This window comes from Neodiprion pinetum, chromosome 2 (assembly GCF_021155775.2).
Source record: "Neodiprion pinetum isolate iyNeoPine1 chromosome 2, iyNeoPine1.2, whole genome shotgun sequence".
Lineage (NCBI taxonomy): Eukaryota > Metazoa > Arthropoda > Insecta > Hymenoptera > Diprionidae > Neodiprion > Neodiprion pinetum.
This window is the reverse complement of record NC_060233.1, coordinates 10,649,357-10,667,251: the sequence shown is the minus strand read 5'-3', so window position 1 is coordinate 10,667,251 and position 17,895 is coordinate 10,649,357. Positions and strand designations below refer to the sequence as shown.

The 17,895-nt window shown below is 37.8% G+C and overlaps 2 long non-coding RNA genes across 2 annotated transcripts; both read left to right on the top strand.

Annotated features, from left to right (window-relative positions):
* Positions 1–2,615: 2,615 nt before the first annotated feature.
* Positions 2,616–14,853, top strand: LOC124212511 (uncharacterized). The gene is made up of 3 exons (XR_006881674.2): positions 2,616–2,754; positions 14,237–14,308; positions 14,412–14,853. It is a non-coding gene; the product is annotated as an uncharacterized lncRNA (long non-coding RNA).
* Positions 14,854–17,022: 2,169 nt separating this feature from the next.
* Positions 17,023–17,895, top strand: LOC124212512 (uncharacterized). The gene is made up of 3 exons (XR_006881675.2): positions 17,023–17,144; positions 17,256–17,386; positions 17,828–17,895. It is a non-coding gene; the product is annotated as an uncharacterized lncRNA (long non-coding RNA).

Sequence of the window (17,895 nt, the reverse complement as noted above, 5' to 3'; positions counted from 1 at the left end):
TGAATATCTTACGCACACACCATACGTGCAAATCTACTATTGTTCATATATAATCGTATATTAATCATTATATTCATAAGAGTTCGAGGAATGCATCAGAGATCGCGCGCCTACAATCCTCGAGTCAGGCAATTGCATAGACACGATGTGCGCCTATACTTCTTGAGTTAGGCAACCGCTCGTACACGGTTGATCGGACCCAGCAGGTAACCCAGTTCATAAACCACACATGCAGATAAATAACACCACAGCGGCCATCTTGATATATTCCTGCCTGTAATAAAATTCATACGTTTAATAAATATATTACGCATATACCTTTATAGATATATTTTAACTTTAGACACTGTGCTAAGGCTGTACGTAAACAAGCATTATTATGCCAAAATGTAACGATTCGACTGATTTGTTAAGGAAGCAATAACGGCAATGCAGGGAATGATAATGTTAAAGTTGAAATGATTATTACCTCTATATAATAACTTTGATCTAAGTAAGAAACTACTTTTTACGTAAGTACTGGTTCAAATAAAAATATACCATGGTGAAACCATGCATTTTGAGTTAATATACAACCTGAACATTGTTACGCAAAATCGGGGTATTATACCAGCTCGCGCTCATGTAAACCACAACAACACCGGAGCAAGTTATTGTCCGATGCACCGAACATTTTTGGCAGAGTGGCCATTCTGAAACCGGTGTCTGGAAACCAAGTGAAGCAAACATTCCGAACCGACACCGGCCTGTTGGCCTAGGAAAGAGATAACCAAAGCGTGACTCAGGGGTGTACTAACCGTCAGTCTCATTTGTTTACACTGGTTAGCCATATTAAAATTTCGTATACTTAACTGACGAAGCGTCAGGAATTACATATTGTAATACCATTCGGCCCCATCAAAGCCTGGGTCGGCAACGTTATGAATAGCTGAGCAACCGGAAATCTTTTCAGTTCGAAAATCACTCTATCAGAGAGTAGACCTGTAGCGTCCCCGTATCTACTACACGAATTGAAATTTCCAACACGATGAATAGCAATTTACGTTACGTGGTTGTAAAATTAGCGGACCCCGCGAGAAGAAGCAACGCGTTTCTCGTTGACGAGTGCCACGGTTTCCGGCAAGAGTTGCTATTCCGCATGACACTGCGGAATTGCTTCGGCAATTGCGGCAACGCTTGTCGGTCTGCGGGGCACGATCACTCGCGCTGGTTCACGTCAGTGGAGTTTTTAAATATTTCGCGTGTTCGTCAATTGATGGCGGCAGAATTCGACGACCGCACTGGTATGTTTTGTGTTATGTTTGTGTGGTGTACGATTTAAGCAGCGCGGAACTTAAATTGTCAGTCATTTGGCGGGGGGTAAAAATAAAATAAAAGGTGGAAAAAAAAGTTGACACAAAGTTTTGCGTTCGGTATAATTGAGATTGATGCTCGAGGGCGGAATCGGGGATGCGCTTTGTGAGGCCTGCGAAGCGAAGGAGGCGAAGAGGCCCATTTCTCCCGATCCGGACGGTAAGTCCAGATGATTTGCGTGTTCTATAAGCCGTGTCATGGAGTAGCCCTGCGTTGGTAAGGGCAAACCTGCCAATCGTAAGGGAGCTGGTAAAGAAACTTCACCCTATACTTCCTTCTTCTTTGTAGATGTCCGAAGCCATGTGTAGTCGTAAATCTTGAAAACATCGAGCAGGAAAAGGGATTTGGACCGAGCGAGAAGTCTGTTACACCTTAACGGCTAGGTATATTCACCGGCTCCAAATCCGGACTTGACAGAAGAACATTTCGGATGAGACGAGGTTGAGTGAGAGGTGGTCCCGCGGGTGATCGAGACTGCTGAGGTGCTGAGTGTTAAATGTTTTTTTCAGACATGGAATACGTACGCATTCGACTCAATATCCGCATACCTAGAGAATGTCTGATCCAACTTCCCTTTGAATTTCCCGTACACGCCAACCAACTGGTAATTACAGATTACGACAATGACGACAACGTAATCGTTTATCAAGCTGGTGTTATAACACAACTCTACCAGGAGGGGGAAACGGGTACTGGTGGTGCCGAAAAGTATAAGACGAAGTCACACGATTGCACGCACACAAAACCTAAGTTTTTTATTATTTTATCAATTTGACATTATGAAATTTACATGTTCAGTTTCAGGTAATTCAAGAGTTTGTAATTCTTCATAAAAATTATTTGATTTCTCTTTATTTTATAATGAAAATACTATAAAAATTTATGTTGTTTTAGTTTTATTAAAATTCTAAAATTACATTATTTGTTTTACGTGTGTGTTTCAGACCACTGTAAGAACTAAAAATTTAACTGCCGAAGCGTCAGGAATTACGTATTGTAATACCATTCGGCCCTATCAAAGCCTGGATCGGCAACGTTATGAATAGCTGAGTAACCGGAAATCTTTTCAGTTCGAAAATCACTCTATCAGAGAGTAGACCTGTAGCGTCCCCGTATCTATTACACGAATTGAAATTTCCAACACGATGAATAGCAACTTACGTTACGTGGTTGTAAAATTAGCGGACCCCGCGAGAAGAAGCAACGCGTTTCTCGTTGACGAGTGCCACGTTTTCCGGCGAGAGTTGCTATTCTGCATGACACTGCGGAATTGCTTCTGCAATTGCGGCAACGCTTGTCGGTCTGCGGGGCACGATCACTCGCGCTGCTTCACGTCAGTGGAGTTTTTAAAGATTTCGCGTGTTCGTCAATTGATGGCGGCAGAATTCGACGACCGCACTGGTAAGTTCAAATCGTCATTTGTGTTATGTTTGTGTGGTGTACGATTTAAGCAGCGCGGAACTTAAATTATCAGTCATTTGGCGGGGGGTAAAAATAAAATAAAAAGTGGAAAAACCCGTAACGAGCGTGGACGAATTTTTAAAAGCAATTAGAGCAGTGGACGATAACACCTCGGAGCGACGCAAAGCCCGAGTTAAGCTCTGTAACAATGATAAATAAAATTTAACTGCGAACAACAATTCAACCGATTATTCAACCTAACTACAACATCCACAATTAGTGACCACGACGTGATCTTGAAGTGTGCGATACGAGTACCAAGTAGGAGTGGTATTTTTTGCTTCGAGTGGTTAGTGCGCGATTTTTTTTAAAAATGTCTGGCGAGAACTAAATCTAAGGTTCCCCCGTTCTGACCTAAGAACCGCAAGGTCGGTTCTGTCGATTAAAAGCGAACGAACGGCATCACGACGGAAATAACAAAGTTCCTTTCACCCTTTTTCGGCATACCTGTAATTGACATACATTTACGATGTTCAAGGATCACAAGCCGTTAACATACGCGTTCAGGCAAAAACCCGAAAAATGTTCACCAAGACAATTTCGCCACCTCGGCTACACGGGTCACAACATCCACAACGTGGTATCTATTCAAGGGCTTCGAGACATCTAGGGTAAATTCATACCAAAAGAAGTGGTAGTCGTCATCATCGATCACCGTTAACTCGGCAGATTGCCTAGAAGAAGCACCATATCCCTTCGCAGATCTACAACTCAAAGAACGTGCCGTGAACAATTACATAAAGTTGCCGTTCGTTCATTATTATTTGATAAGATCATTTTAACACCAGAAATTCATTTCTACCCATCATCGGATAAGTTTTCTGACTTTGCTGAAGATGGCTCACTTCGGCAGCCGGAAGTGGCAAAATCAGCGATGGTGGTCAGGATATCGAGCATAAGCAAGGATTGAAACAGGATATTGGCTATTTTTTTTTTGGCTAGCGTGGAAAATTCTCAGTTATCTCATCAATTCTGTAGACAAAGTTTTTGAACATGGATTGATTGTGGAAACAGTTATTTTTTACCAAGGTCCGAAAATTCCGAGATTTGTGTCTGTTGTTGGTATGAAGAAAGACGGAAAAATTTGGACGGAAACTTCCGTCAAAATGCTGAACTAAGAACATCTAAGCAGGAACAGGTCGTCAAAATTTCTTGAGGATGGTCGGCAGGGCCCGGCCGAAACGTCGGAAACGTTAAACATGTTGCGTTTTCCCAACAATTAAAATTTCTCTTTACCTGACCGGAATTTTCGACTAAACTTTCTTCTTCAATCAACCTCCTGATCACGAATACTTCACAAAAGTTGTTGGTATGATATAAACTCATAATTTCACAAGAAGAGCTTTACCGTCTTCCACGTGTGGAGATTCATACGTATCGTCGACATCCTCAGACTTCATATACCTACGTAAACTTTAAATCTATTCAAAAGAAGTTCAAACCATTTGATATTCACAAGGCGGTAATATGTCGGAACAGACTAGAACAAGCGCATTCTCTACTAATGGTTGGAAACGTAAGACGCTTATTTATGTACTACCGATTAAATTATTTTGTGAGCTCTTCGGATTGGTTCACGGCAATGTCCCGGAATTGCCGATGTTGCTGGGAAAATGACCAAATTGGATCTTTTAGAGAAAGTATAAGTCGTAACAAGGATAACCTCATGCTCACATCTTGTGAAATATTTACGAAATAACTGGAAAGAAAAACCGTTGCAGTACAAAGATGGTGTTGCATCCAGGGACGAAATCAGAACAGTATTCAGATTGATTAAAGAAAATCCACTAAATTAAATTCGAAAAATTTTAGAACGTCATTTCACCCTGAATAATCATTCGAAAATAAGGGTTTTTCTTGCGGTACACGTATTCTTGGAATCCATGTACGCGACACATTTAGTCTACATAATAATGTTTCCTGAAAAGTTTGTCACTGATAATACGATGTACCAATTGATAATAGATTTCGACGAAACATTTGATTCACTAAATTCTTCCCTTCTAAAAAAAAAAAAACAGTTTCAAGGAAACTAAATTATGCCATGTCAAAGGATTCAGGACATGACGAGTTTTTGAAAAATATTGCGGCTAACTTTGGGAAAGCTAGATTTTTGGGACCGTGCTTCAGCTTTTTGATGATTTAGTAGAAAACTACGGCATTCAGCAACATTTTTTCATCAGACGGCTAAATCAAGACCGGTTAAGGAATTTATTTGCGTGTTCGCAGTATCATTCGCCCATGCAATTATTATTTTCATACCAATAACTTTGCATAGCCCGAAGCTGCACTGCACTAATAGTTGAGTATTCTTATGATGAAATAGTAAAATGTGTCCAACTGATGAGAAAAATTCAAAATGATAAAAAAATATTTCCATATTATACCTCATCATTTAATTCTTGATTTTCGACATTTTTTAAGCTCCATCTGGTTCTACTGAACATGTAAACCAAATATGACGTGAGAAATAATTTTTGTTCTAAAAGCATAGTATTCGGTGAAACAAAAATTGATCAGAACAACAATCTAGATTATAAAGACAAAATGCATTATTTGTTCTATAGAAATACGGCTACGAAGTGAGTGAAAGCTTTGTACAAGCATTGTAAAAATGCGGTCTGAACTTCTACGGAAACTTTCATTTTTTTAATCCGTTATCCGTTCTATAGTAGTTCACCTCCCTTTTAGTTCACCAATTTTGATCAGTTATAACAACGTCAATTTTCCACAGAGTGTTTTGGTTGGAAAAAAAGTGTTTCAATTTGTAAAATGTAAGCTTCGAGATTAGCTTCCGACTAATAGTGTTTGTATAACTAATTGAAATACTGTTATAGAAAAAGAAGTTCGTAAAAATATAGGGAAATATCACATCGACGTGTGATGAATAGATTGATTTTTTTTTCAAGAAAAAAATATTGATAAATATTCAATTTGAAATTCATCCTACGCCTATGTTTTGTACTATTGATTGAACCCTCTCTTGTGGGTAGATCGTTTAATAGATTCATCCAAATAATTCAGTTTTTTCTATCTACTTTCAGGTTTTGTTTCATTTTTCACTTCCTGAGCTTATCTAATCTTATATAAAAACTATTTTATTCACGTAAAACTATTCCTGATTTCTCCCTTAATTACCGCTGAGGACAAAAACTTGGCTAATCAATGTCTTCTTACTGTCCATGCATCAACTGTCAAAGAAAAATCTAATATGGCTATTACTAAACATAGTTATCAATTTTCAATACAGTTCTCTTTTGTTTCGATGGATCGGTGATCTAGAGAGTATTGTAAAAAATTAATTATTATTTCTAATATTTCTGTCTCCTTTGCGTTTCTATTTTCATCTTCGTACTTGGTTTTCATTATTGATCTACGACTTTTCTCAATTTTTTTTTTTTTTTCGTTTTATTCTGTACTGTGATAATTTTGGCCTCGTTTCACCTCTAGGAATTAGTTCTGCATGTATAATTACCTAACATTTGGTATTTCGATATGAACAATTTTATTGATGACACATATTTTGTTCCATCGGATGTATTCTGCGAGGATTCACTAAATATTTTCACATCTATAATAACATATCGTGATTTGCGTAACTCCGACTATCCTTCTCGGATGCCATATCAAACAACAACAATACGAGTTCTGTACATAGCTTAATATGTTATTATGACGTACTCACGATGAGACAGCGTAAGAGGATCTCGTGACACTTCGTATAATCGAGGTTTTGATAAATAATACACATTATTAATGGATTTCAACACGTAGACAATGTTTTTTAACTTCAGTTTTATCACAAGATTCTCCTACACAAGTTTGACTTAATTGATTTGTGATATTTAGGGAAAACAAACTGTGGATAAACTTATAAAAAATTCTAAGTTACATAAGGAGCAAATTGGTCTAGATGTGGTTAACAGCTACATAAAAACATGAAAAAACATGTTACTATATGGAGTGTGTATTTAATTTGTACCAAAGCCTCAGTGGCATTATTAAACAGTTCAATTTTGGTATTTTGTCGAGAAAATACGCATGAAATCATTCATTCATTCGTACAATATTCATACTAACATTTAAAATACGCCGACGTGTGTAACGAAGAAGAACAAAAAACAAATATCTCGTCACTGAAGAGTCCACGCGGTTATTTGACCAAACATGTTAAAAACTGTCAACTTCAATTCTATGGAGAGTTTATATAACGCGAAATTATTTCAGATTAAATTAGAGCAAAATCTTAGTAATACGCAAAGAACTCATCCCGATACGTTGTGTGACGTCAGCCTTCGAAGGTGGATAATCCAAGATGGTGAATGCTTGGTACAATGATGAGTTTGTTTTTTTATTATTTCTTCCCATCAATTTATCTTGCCATGTGATTTTATATCTCAGGTCTTGCCGCAGGAAAAATTATGTGATCCCAGATGTGTTCCAAGTTCTTAGATGAATTTGTAGATTGTTTGGTTTCGTAATATATCGATGTTGGCGATGTTGAGATTTCGAAGGCTGCTGGTCACTCTGCCGAGATGGATATTTGAGTATAATTTAATATCGTTCTTCATCGAGGCGGTATGTTGGTGGTAAAAAAGAATCACAGTGTCTTTCTCCTCCAGGTTTCAAAGCCATACGGCTTTGGGTTGACACGAACACGTTGACGATTCTCATCTGCATCGAAAGATACTGGTAAAATTTTATTTATTTATTTATTTATTTGCTTATTTCAACCTTCGCAGGTACGTATTTGATCACGAGGATTATTTCTCCGAAGTCCGACGAAGATTGACATACGAACATAACGTTTCTTTTTCTAAACGGTACGGTATTTGAATTTGTCAGGTTAAACAAAAGGAGTTATCGATGAATTCATCAAGTTGCTCAGGACTTGTTTGGATAGTAGCGTCAGAACGTCGGAATACGAAGTTGTCAATTTCGTCTCTCGAAACGAACGAATTTCGAGTTGATGTACGAAATATATTCAAGTTGAACGTTGGAATAGGTTGCTTGCGTTCTTCCTCAAGTACGCATTGGAATTCAAATTTAAACCTTCGTTGCACGATGTTCATTTGTCATTTATCTTGGATAACGTTGCGTATATTCACAATCTTGTAAATATAAGTTTGCTCAATGTCCTTGCTAATTTCAAATCCTTGGAATATATCACTTGTTCTTCACTCAATACAGCGAGAGTATATTCTGCACGTTCGATGGTTCCAATGTGCAATTGGGTTGATAATGATGATTTCTGCACCGACAATTAAACTGGATGCCGAAGTGGTGTATCCGATGACTTGCACAGGATAACATAATGGTGAACTTATTCATCAGGAATACGTTGCATTTCCTTCGAAATATTTAAAGGTCGACGATCCGCACCTCCAGTTTTGTGAATTTTGTTGTGAAATATCGGTACAGTGGCGAAATTTTGATTAAGGTTTTTTTTTTTTTTGTTTAGTGTGTTTTAATCGCAGAAACGTGAAGATCTGTTCGGTCATGATGATGATCAGTGATGGGCACCAGAGCTTCATGGTCAAAGATTCGGTATCATATTCAATCGTTCGAACATCGTTCGATAATCACTTATTCTGCCTATTTTCTTTACGACGTCACATGTCTAGCGGAAGATTTTCTTTGGTTCTTAACACGTTAAAATCACATAAACTATTAAATAATAGTGTGTTGTACATTCGTATATACGTTACTGATTCGACTCCCTACAAAAATATATAGAGATAAAGATGCTGATGTATTTTATGAAATATGTGACGATGTATATATTTTGATCGACGAAGTAAGAACCGAAGTTCGGACGGATCAGCGGATCAGCGGATCAGCCGATCGGTAAATTAGTAGGCCTACGACTGTAGAAGGAGAGAGTTGCGTGTGGAGGTGCCAGGAAATCATAAAGTGTGGAATTAACTAAAATCCTGATCAGGTAACGAATTCAATAAATAACGACGAACGGAAATAAGAAAGAAAGTCACACCATTCTCAAATTATAGAAACGACACATCACACACTCTCCCTTCAAATATTTCGAATAATTGTTCCGCTCGATTTTATCTATATACGCTTTTACCATCCATTTTAATATTATTGTTACTATTTTTTTTTATTCTTACTCGACTATTGTCTCATATATCTTTTAACTTATACACCTGTGCCGTCCACTTATATTTATTTTAAACTATCAAACCAAGTTTGTTGGGTTGCGACGTGCAGGGACTAGAAATTAGGGATTCTGTACTATTAAATTACCGTTGATTTTTAAACCAAACTGATCCAAATACATGCATAATTTTCTCTGTGATCGTCAACAACTATTTCCCGTAATTGTTTATTTATTTCCCTTTCTTTTATATTTGACGTATAATCCATAAAAATAAAATTCATTACAAATACAATATAATTTATACCTATTATCATCCTATACTAGGTGTATTTAAATTAGTTAATTTCTATCGTAATTCTAAAAACTTCGATTTGTTTCATTAAACCTAATTATGATTGTTACGTTTGCCTTTCCATAATTGAATACACTATCAGCGTTCAAGAGTTGAATTCTATAAAATATCGAATAAATGCATTTTGTCTGTCATAAATTTTTCACAAAATCGATTGCTTACGTGGTGGTTTTTCCATCTTCAATTGAACAAAATATTTCTCATTCATATTTGTTTTTTTTTTTTTTTATCGTTAACGTTTAACCGTACGTTATTGGAAGGATTTGTGGAAAGGACATCCGCGTAGTTAGCCGTGCAGTACACAGTACTTTCATAATTGTTACGTTCCCCAGCTACCAAAGTTCCGATATACATATTCAATCTTTCTCCCGTCACATCCTCGCGATCCCTGAATATTACATTCATTATATTTATATAAGTGCTAATTTTTTATGGGGTTAGGGCAATCAACCCATGAATAATGCGATGTTGCGTTGCTCTGAAAACAAAGCCTTTATTCAATTATTTTAATGTCTTATTTACACTATCTACAGTAACTCTTACCTGAAAACAAAGAAACGACAATTAAAGTTTATTATTCAATTTGTCGAACCCCTACAAATTATATTGATACCTTTCTCTTTCTCTGACTTGGTTTTCTTTATAGCCCATGTGCTTTCATTTAATCTCCAAAACTTCTCTCCAACGTCAAGGACGGTATTTACCTTACTCGCAGTGGAGCGCGGCAATATTCGAATTAACACATCATTTCGTTCAATCGTGCTATCGAGACGCGTTATACAATCTTAAGTTAACGAAATCTTGCAAATTCCGATCACCAATATATCGGCGTTTGATCGCGTAAAAATATTTACCAAATCCTTTGCATTCGTAATCAGTTCTAGGGCAAAGCATTTTTTTTCACATGTTTCTGCCATGTAACCTTAAGCCGAAGGTAATATGGCAGTGTGCACTAACAGTAGCCAAATTCCTAAGAATTCAGATAGATTGAATTTTAGATGTAATTTTTTAGCCAAGTTGACCCTTTACTCATCCGTCTATTCGTATTAGCTAACTAATGGTAGCAGGAAGTGAATGTGCAAAATATGAAGCTCGATTAAAATTGGCAGGAAAAATTGCATAGTTTTTGGCTAACGAAAAACCACAGTTGAAACAAATCAAAAGGATGAAAAAAAAAACACCAAAAACTATGCCTCTCGCCGCCAGTGTGAGACAAGATAACAAATTTGAAGAACGCATTATATGTGTCTAGTTATTTTGACATCTCTGTCTCTTGTTCGGCGCAGGCATTAGAACTGCATCATCATGAGGGAACCTATGCCGCTTTACGAAGTCGAATTACCGTTCTTGAATGCTCTGACACACGGCTTGAGCAGTCTTGTACGAGTTGGGAAATAACTTGTCGATTCTCTCCCTCATGAATACTCATTGGCCATTTTCAAAATTGCACTCTTTGATCTTGTTATTCATCTATTTAGTTAACTTGGTAACTTTCATAAGTGCGAAGGGTAACCGCGTTAGAAAACCGCACGCTAAAGAATAAGAGCAGAATCAAAGGTAGTTCTAAAACGTCATCCAACAAGAGCGGTACTTAAAAACCCTTTAATCGAAGCAGTTCCAAAACGAGAACACTTCTTCGTGAACCATCAATCAGAATTGCTGATAAAATCTCTTAGCCTCAAGATAAGTAAAATAACTCTGAAGTAATTCCGTGCTTGTATTATTTGAACAGCATCGTTTTTCATTATGAAAATATTAATCATTATAATTTCGAATCAATTAACGTTGAATAAACCTTATCATCGTGTTAAATCTATATTGTGAGTTAATCAAATTAATTACCTTTAACGTTATCAAATTAATCTGTCCAAGGATTACTTTCGTAGTTGTCACAAGACTGGCACTCTTTCGCATCCGACTTAAATGTAAAGGATATAACTCGGCCACTCTACGAAATGAACCCTGTGATGTGACTGAAGAAAATTAACGGAATTCCGATGCCTCGGATGATTCAAGCGATTTCTCCCAGGCTGTGTTAAAGCTCGCGCCATTGTTTATGACTCGTTTCCGTTTCCACAAGGGGAGTAAAGACAGAGGCAATTTTCCAAGAGGCGTGAAATGCCCATTGGCCATTTTCAAAATTGAACTCTTTGATCTTGTTATTCGTCTCTTTAGTTAACTTGGTAACTTTCATAAGTGCGAAGGGTAACCGCGTTAGAAAACCGCACGCTGAAGAATAAGAGCAGAATCAAAGGTGGTTCTAAAACGTCATCCAACAAGAGCGGTACTTAAAAACCCTTTAATCGAAGCAGTTCCAAAACGAGAACACTTCTTCGTGAACCTTCAAGCAGAATTGCTGATAAAATCTCTTAGCCTCAAACAAAAAAACTAACTCTGAAGTAATTCCGTGCTTGTCTTATTTGAACAGCATCGTTTTTCATTATGAAAATATTAATCATTATAATTTCTTCGTGAACCTTCAAGCAGAATTGCTGATAAAATCTCTTAGCCTCAAACAAAAAAACTAACTCTGAAGTAATTCCGTGCTTGTCTTATTTGAACAGCATCGTTTTTCATTATGACAATATTGAACATTATAATTTCGATTCAATTAACGTTGAATAAACCTTATCATCGTGTTAAATCTATATTGTGAGTTAATCAAATTAATTGTCTTTAACGTTATCAAATTAATCTGTCCAAGGATTACTTTCGTAGTTGTCAAAAGACTGGCACTCTTTCGCATCCGACTTAAATGTAAAGGGTGTAACTCGGCCACTCTACGAAATGAACCCTGTGATGTGACTGAAGAAAATTAACGGAATTCCGATGCCTCGGATGATTCAAGCGATTTCTCCCAGGCTGTGTTAAAGCTCGCGCCATTGTTTATAACTCGTTTCCGTTTCCACAAGGGGAGTAAAGACAGAGGCAATTTTCCAAGAGGCGTGAAATGCCCATTGGCCATTTTCAAAATTGAACTCTTTGATCTTGTTATTCGTCTCTTTAGTTAACTTGGTAACTTTCATAAGTGCGAAGGGTAACCGCGTTAGAAAACCGCACGCTAAAGAATAAGAGCAGAATCAAAGGTAGTTCTAAAACGTCATCCAACAAGAGCAGTACTTAAAAACCCTTTAATCGAAGCAGTTCCAAAACGAGAACACTTCTTCGTGAACCTTCAAGCAGAATTGCTGATAAAATCTCTTAGCCTCAAACAAAAAAACTAACTCTGAAGTAATTCCGTGCTTGTCTTATTTGAACAGCATCGTTTTTCATTATGACAATATTGAACATTATAATTTCGATTCAATTAACGTTGAATAAACCTTATCATCGTGTTAAATCTATATTGTGAGTTAATCAAATTAATTGTCTTTAACGTTATCAAATTAATCTGTCCAAGGATTACTTTCGTAGTTGTCAAAAGACTGGCACTCTTTCGCATCCGACTTAAATGTAAAGGGTGTAACTCGGCCACTCTACGAAATGAACCCTGTGATGTGACTGAAGAAAATTAACGGAATTCCGATGCCTCGGATGATTCAAGCGATTTCTCCCAGGCTGTGTTAAAGCTCGCGCCATTGTTTATAACTCGTTTCCGTTTCCACAAGGGGAGTAAAGACAGAGGCAATTTTCCAAGAGGCGTGAAATGCCCATTGGCCATTTTCAAAATTGAACTCTTTGATCTTGTTATTCGTCTCTTTAGTTAACTTGGTAACTTTCATAAGTGCGAAGGGTAACCGCGTTAGAAAACCGCACGCTAAAGAATAAGAGCAGAATCAAAGGTAGTTCTAAAACGTCATCCAACAAGAGCAGTACTTAAAAACCCTTTAATCGAAGCAGTTCCAAAACGAGAACACTTCTTCGTGAACCTTCAAGCAGAATTGCTGATAAAATCTCTTAGCCTCAAACAAAAAAACTAACTCTGAAGTAATTCCGTGCTTGTCTTATTTGAACAGCATCGTTTTTCATTATGACAATATTGAACATTATAATTTCGATTCAATTAACGTTGAATAAACCTTATCATCGTGTTAAATCTATATTGTGAGTTAATCAAATTAATTACCTTTAACGTTATCAAATTAATCTGTCCAAGGATTACTTTCGTAGTTGTCACAAGACTGGCACTCTTTCGCATCTGACCTAAATGTAAAGGGTGTAACTCGGCCACTCTACGAAATGAACCCTGTGATGTGACTGAAAAAAATTAACGGAATTCCGATGCCTTGGATGATTCAAGCGATTTCTCCCAGGCTGTGTTAAAGCTCGCGCCATTGTTTATGACTCGTTTCCGTTTCCACAAGGGGAGTAAAGGCAGAGGCAATTTTCTAAGAGGCGTGAAATACTTAAGCATTGTAAGGGTACGAGTAACGTGAAGAAGACATCGAGTATCTGCGACCTGTTTTTTTTTAACTGACTGACAAAGTAACAGTGAGTAACAGTCGAGCCTCGATACAACCAGCAGATTGGTTCCCACGTTCCGTCACGCAGCCTTACGAGATGTTGATTGTTATGTCTCCGAGTTCAGCGAAGGAATAAAAAAGGGTATGTCACAGGGTGTCTGGTTTCGATGTCGCAAAATGAGTCCACAATCTCTGCCAGCCAAGATTGTACTACAGTTACATCTCGTTTCCTTTTCTGAGGGTGGTGAAAACAGTTGCGAACTGTCGAGGAAAATACGTAGACATTGAAAATACGAAATATGAGAGGGGTGGTGGTTGTATACAGTATGGATCGTGCAATACACGAAATTTTTGGGTCTTATGACGACGGTCGGCAGGCTGGTCCCCACTTTTCCGGCGTACACCCTTACAGCATGTTGATTATGTTATGTCTCGGAGGACAGCTAAGGAATAGAAAATGGGATCGCACAGGACGTTTTATTTCAAGGTCGCAAAACGCGTCTACCATCTCCAAACCTATACTGACAGAGTTTATTGTAACCGTTGCAGAAATCGATATATCACAAGCGTCAAGAATAGTGCTGTCGCGACCGAGTCGAATAGCAGTGATCGAAATTCGAGGTATGAAAAAAGTTTCAAAACAAAATAACAAACGAAAATATAAAAAAATAAAAAAGGAGGTCAAGTGTTCTGATTTAATCTGACGCACAATTTCTTCTTGCAGTGGAAATGCGTGTTTGATCGAAGCCTGAGGGAGAACGAGGAGACGAGGGAGCAACTGGAGACCGGGAAACACTCCCGAGTCTGCGAGATGAAAACGGATGCAACAGGCAACGCCTACAAGGGGACATGGATATCCGTCGAGAAGGGTAACAAGATCAAAAGCACAAGCGAAGGCTGACAAGCCGATATAAGGTAAGATCGTTGGATCCGGTTACTCGCCAAGGTGAGCATTTCGCCAACCACATCGACACGTTCCTCAAAATTAAGCAAAAGGCAAGCGACTGGCCTGCCGAATGCGAGAACGAGCCGGTTCGAAAACGGTACCTTAATTGACGAGTACGAACCGTTAGAGGGTATACGACTGGATCGCGATCGTATTCCAGAGAATCCCGGCACCCGGTCAACGCCTAAATCATGTCTGAACTCATTCTAGCTAGGACATGTTCGGCCATGCGAAAAAATCTAGTGAAAACAGAGGTGGTCAAGACGCGACAGCAGCTGCTCGAAATCTTGGCCAACCCTGAAGTCGAGGAGTCCGGTTTGCCACACGTGCAATGGAGCGTTGAAACGTCAGCACTGGAAGACGTCGCGTTTCCCACTGTCCAAGCTTGGCTGAAGCTCTACTCGAACTTCGAGAAGCTCGATCGTCGCGTTCTCTACTAAGACAGTGATTCAGTGATTTATATCCGCAACCACCGACGATCAAACGAGTACGAACCTCCTACGGGTAACTTTCTTGGCGACCTGACGGACGAGTTGGAGTCTTAGAGCCGCGGGAGTTTTATGCGAGCTTTCGTCTCGGGAGGACCAAAGTTCTACGCATTCGTCGTCCAAGGTCCGAATGGCGAGGAGGTTGAAATTTTCAAGGTAAAGGGTATAACGCCGAATCACACGACGGGTTCGGAAATCGCCGCCCTTCGGTTACCGCACAAGGTGACGATGAACCCTGGCTCCAAGCAGTTTCACGCTTCCACTACCGTCGTATCATCTTGCGGTACAGACACCCGGATGGATGTTCACAAGCCACTTGCACGCTCGACCGAAAGACTGATGGAAATATAGAAAGGCAGACAAGGAAACAGACAGAGAGGCCACCGAAGGAATTCTCACCATTCGGTCTGTTTTTCAATTTCATAACCTGCTGTTTTAATTTCTAAAATGCGTGCATTCTAGTATTTATTTTAATACATTTTAGCCAATGACGCAATCTTTTTGTTTCTAGTTTTTACGTTCTTATCTTGGACTGTGTATATTTATTTACCCCGGGCAAGGTATCGTATGCCCGGAGGAATCGACGAGACGCTCGTGCCCGGCCAGCCCCGACAAATTCTAAACATATTTACTTCTGACTTCATAAGAAACGATCGTATTGCAGAGTTATTATCCACAACCGAATAGCCTTATGTCACGAAACGCGACGGCGTCTCAACTAATTCAAGTCACATTTATCCTCTAAGCTGTTTTCAATGTTGTACCGCTGAGAATTGTAAGGTCACTAACTATAAATGTTAATTTTTGTGAAATTTACAGAATTTCATTTATTCATTGCAAACTAATATCCATTACTTGCTACTCAAATATTTAGTTGCAGTTCACTTAGGTAAGTATTGAAATAAGTTAAAGTCTAGTGTGACGCAAATTATGTTCCGCTTGTTTCGAGGGCATTCATTTACTTGGAGTAACTGCATATTGTTTGAACAGAAAAGGATGACGTATTGAGTGTTAATAAACTTTAATTTCGTTGCATTCTCCGATTAATTGGACATTGTGTCCGTTAGTTTTATATAACTAAAAAGGTTTTTCAATGAAATTATTAACAATTAATAAATATTCATTCGTTACAAATATCCAAGTAGTTGAACATTGTGTCGGATTGTTTTATGTAACAGGACATTGTTTCTAAAGGAACAGATGATTCATTAACTATTAAAAAAAACTTTATTTAGAAAAAAAAAAAAAAAATTAAGTATATAATGTATAAGCGAGCGATTTTTTATGTATAACCAAATATTTATTTCCCCGTATTCAAATATAGCGATTTGTTAATAGCAAATGAATCCTGTTCACTGTAACAAGAATCTTCTCTCAGTGTATATAGCGTATAATTATGATTGATATAAGCGCACCGTGTTGTTTTTTTAACCGATACAGAATTTAGCTTATAGTCATGCTGCTCCGAGTTCTCAAAATGATCGATAACAATCAATTATAGCGAGGTGTTTCCTACCTTTTTCAGGCTTCATTGGTTTACCTGCAACTGCAGTTCCCATCGGGAAGGAATGAAAATATCATGGCACACTTTCGTGGCACTGCGGCCATTTCCATTCAGCGACGATACTTCGGGACACTGAAAAGGCAAGTAATCGAATTCGTAAGCACAGTCCACTAATATATATTCAAAACAGCAAATCACGACTCAGAAGGATTCATTGATTATTGTAATGATACTTTAGACATTTAAAACGCTTTTGGAAACTCTGTAATATTAAAACTTTCATTGGTATGATGAAGACGATTTTTTCTCGACCTTAGTGACTTGTTGACTAATATTATTCTTGGATATGAAGGTCAGACATCAAAACACTTTTCTATTGTGTTTACGTTTAGAGTTACGTATCGCGATCGCGGTGTGTTTTGGTTTTTGTTTTTTTGTTCTTATTCTATTAACCAACACGCATTCACCACTTAATAGTGGTCCCTTTCTTCTGGAATTGAAAGTGTCAAACCACACCAGGTAATTCCTCCCACTTATAGTGCATAAACATCCTGGCTTATTATCTAAACTATTCATGTTATTTTGTTATAATTGAGTTGTACATTATTTTAATATTTCTGTTCGTGACAGATGGTTTAAATAAATTTGTTCTGAGGAGGGCCCCCATCAGGGCTGAAACGTAAACACAATAAAAAAGTGTTTTGATGTCTGACCTTCACATCCAAGAATAATATTAGTCATTAAAACTTTCACTTAAAAACGTGAGACTAAAATCTTTTTTAACCAGTTCTTTTATACGAATATCAAAAATGCTACGTACTTCATTTTCATGCAAATACGTATAATACGTCAGCGGACATATTGTGAGACATTGTTTAGTTCTCCTAATCCTTCAAAAGACATGAAACTTTATAAGACCTCGTGTGGTACTTGAAGCCACGTTGTTGTAAATTTTGATTTTGTATATTTTCTTGCATCGTAATCTTTAACATACGGTATTAAAACTTATTTGCATTAGACTCGAAGTAGTAAAACCGAGTAAATATAAGTGCCCGAACGCGCATAATCTTCAATTTCAACAACTTTTCTAATAATTACACTCATAGCTGTTAGGAATAAATGACAGTTATTGAAATATTGTATATTTTTTATTTATTATCTAAGTTTCTTTGCATAAACAATTTTAAATTATATATTTTCAGGCTCTCAAGATGGTCGATCACGTTTCGACCGAAACGTTAGCTAAACTAATAAAGTATTTATCAGGACC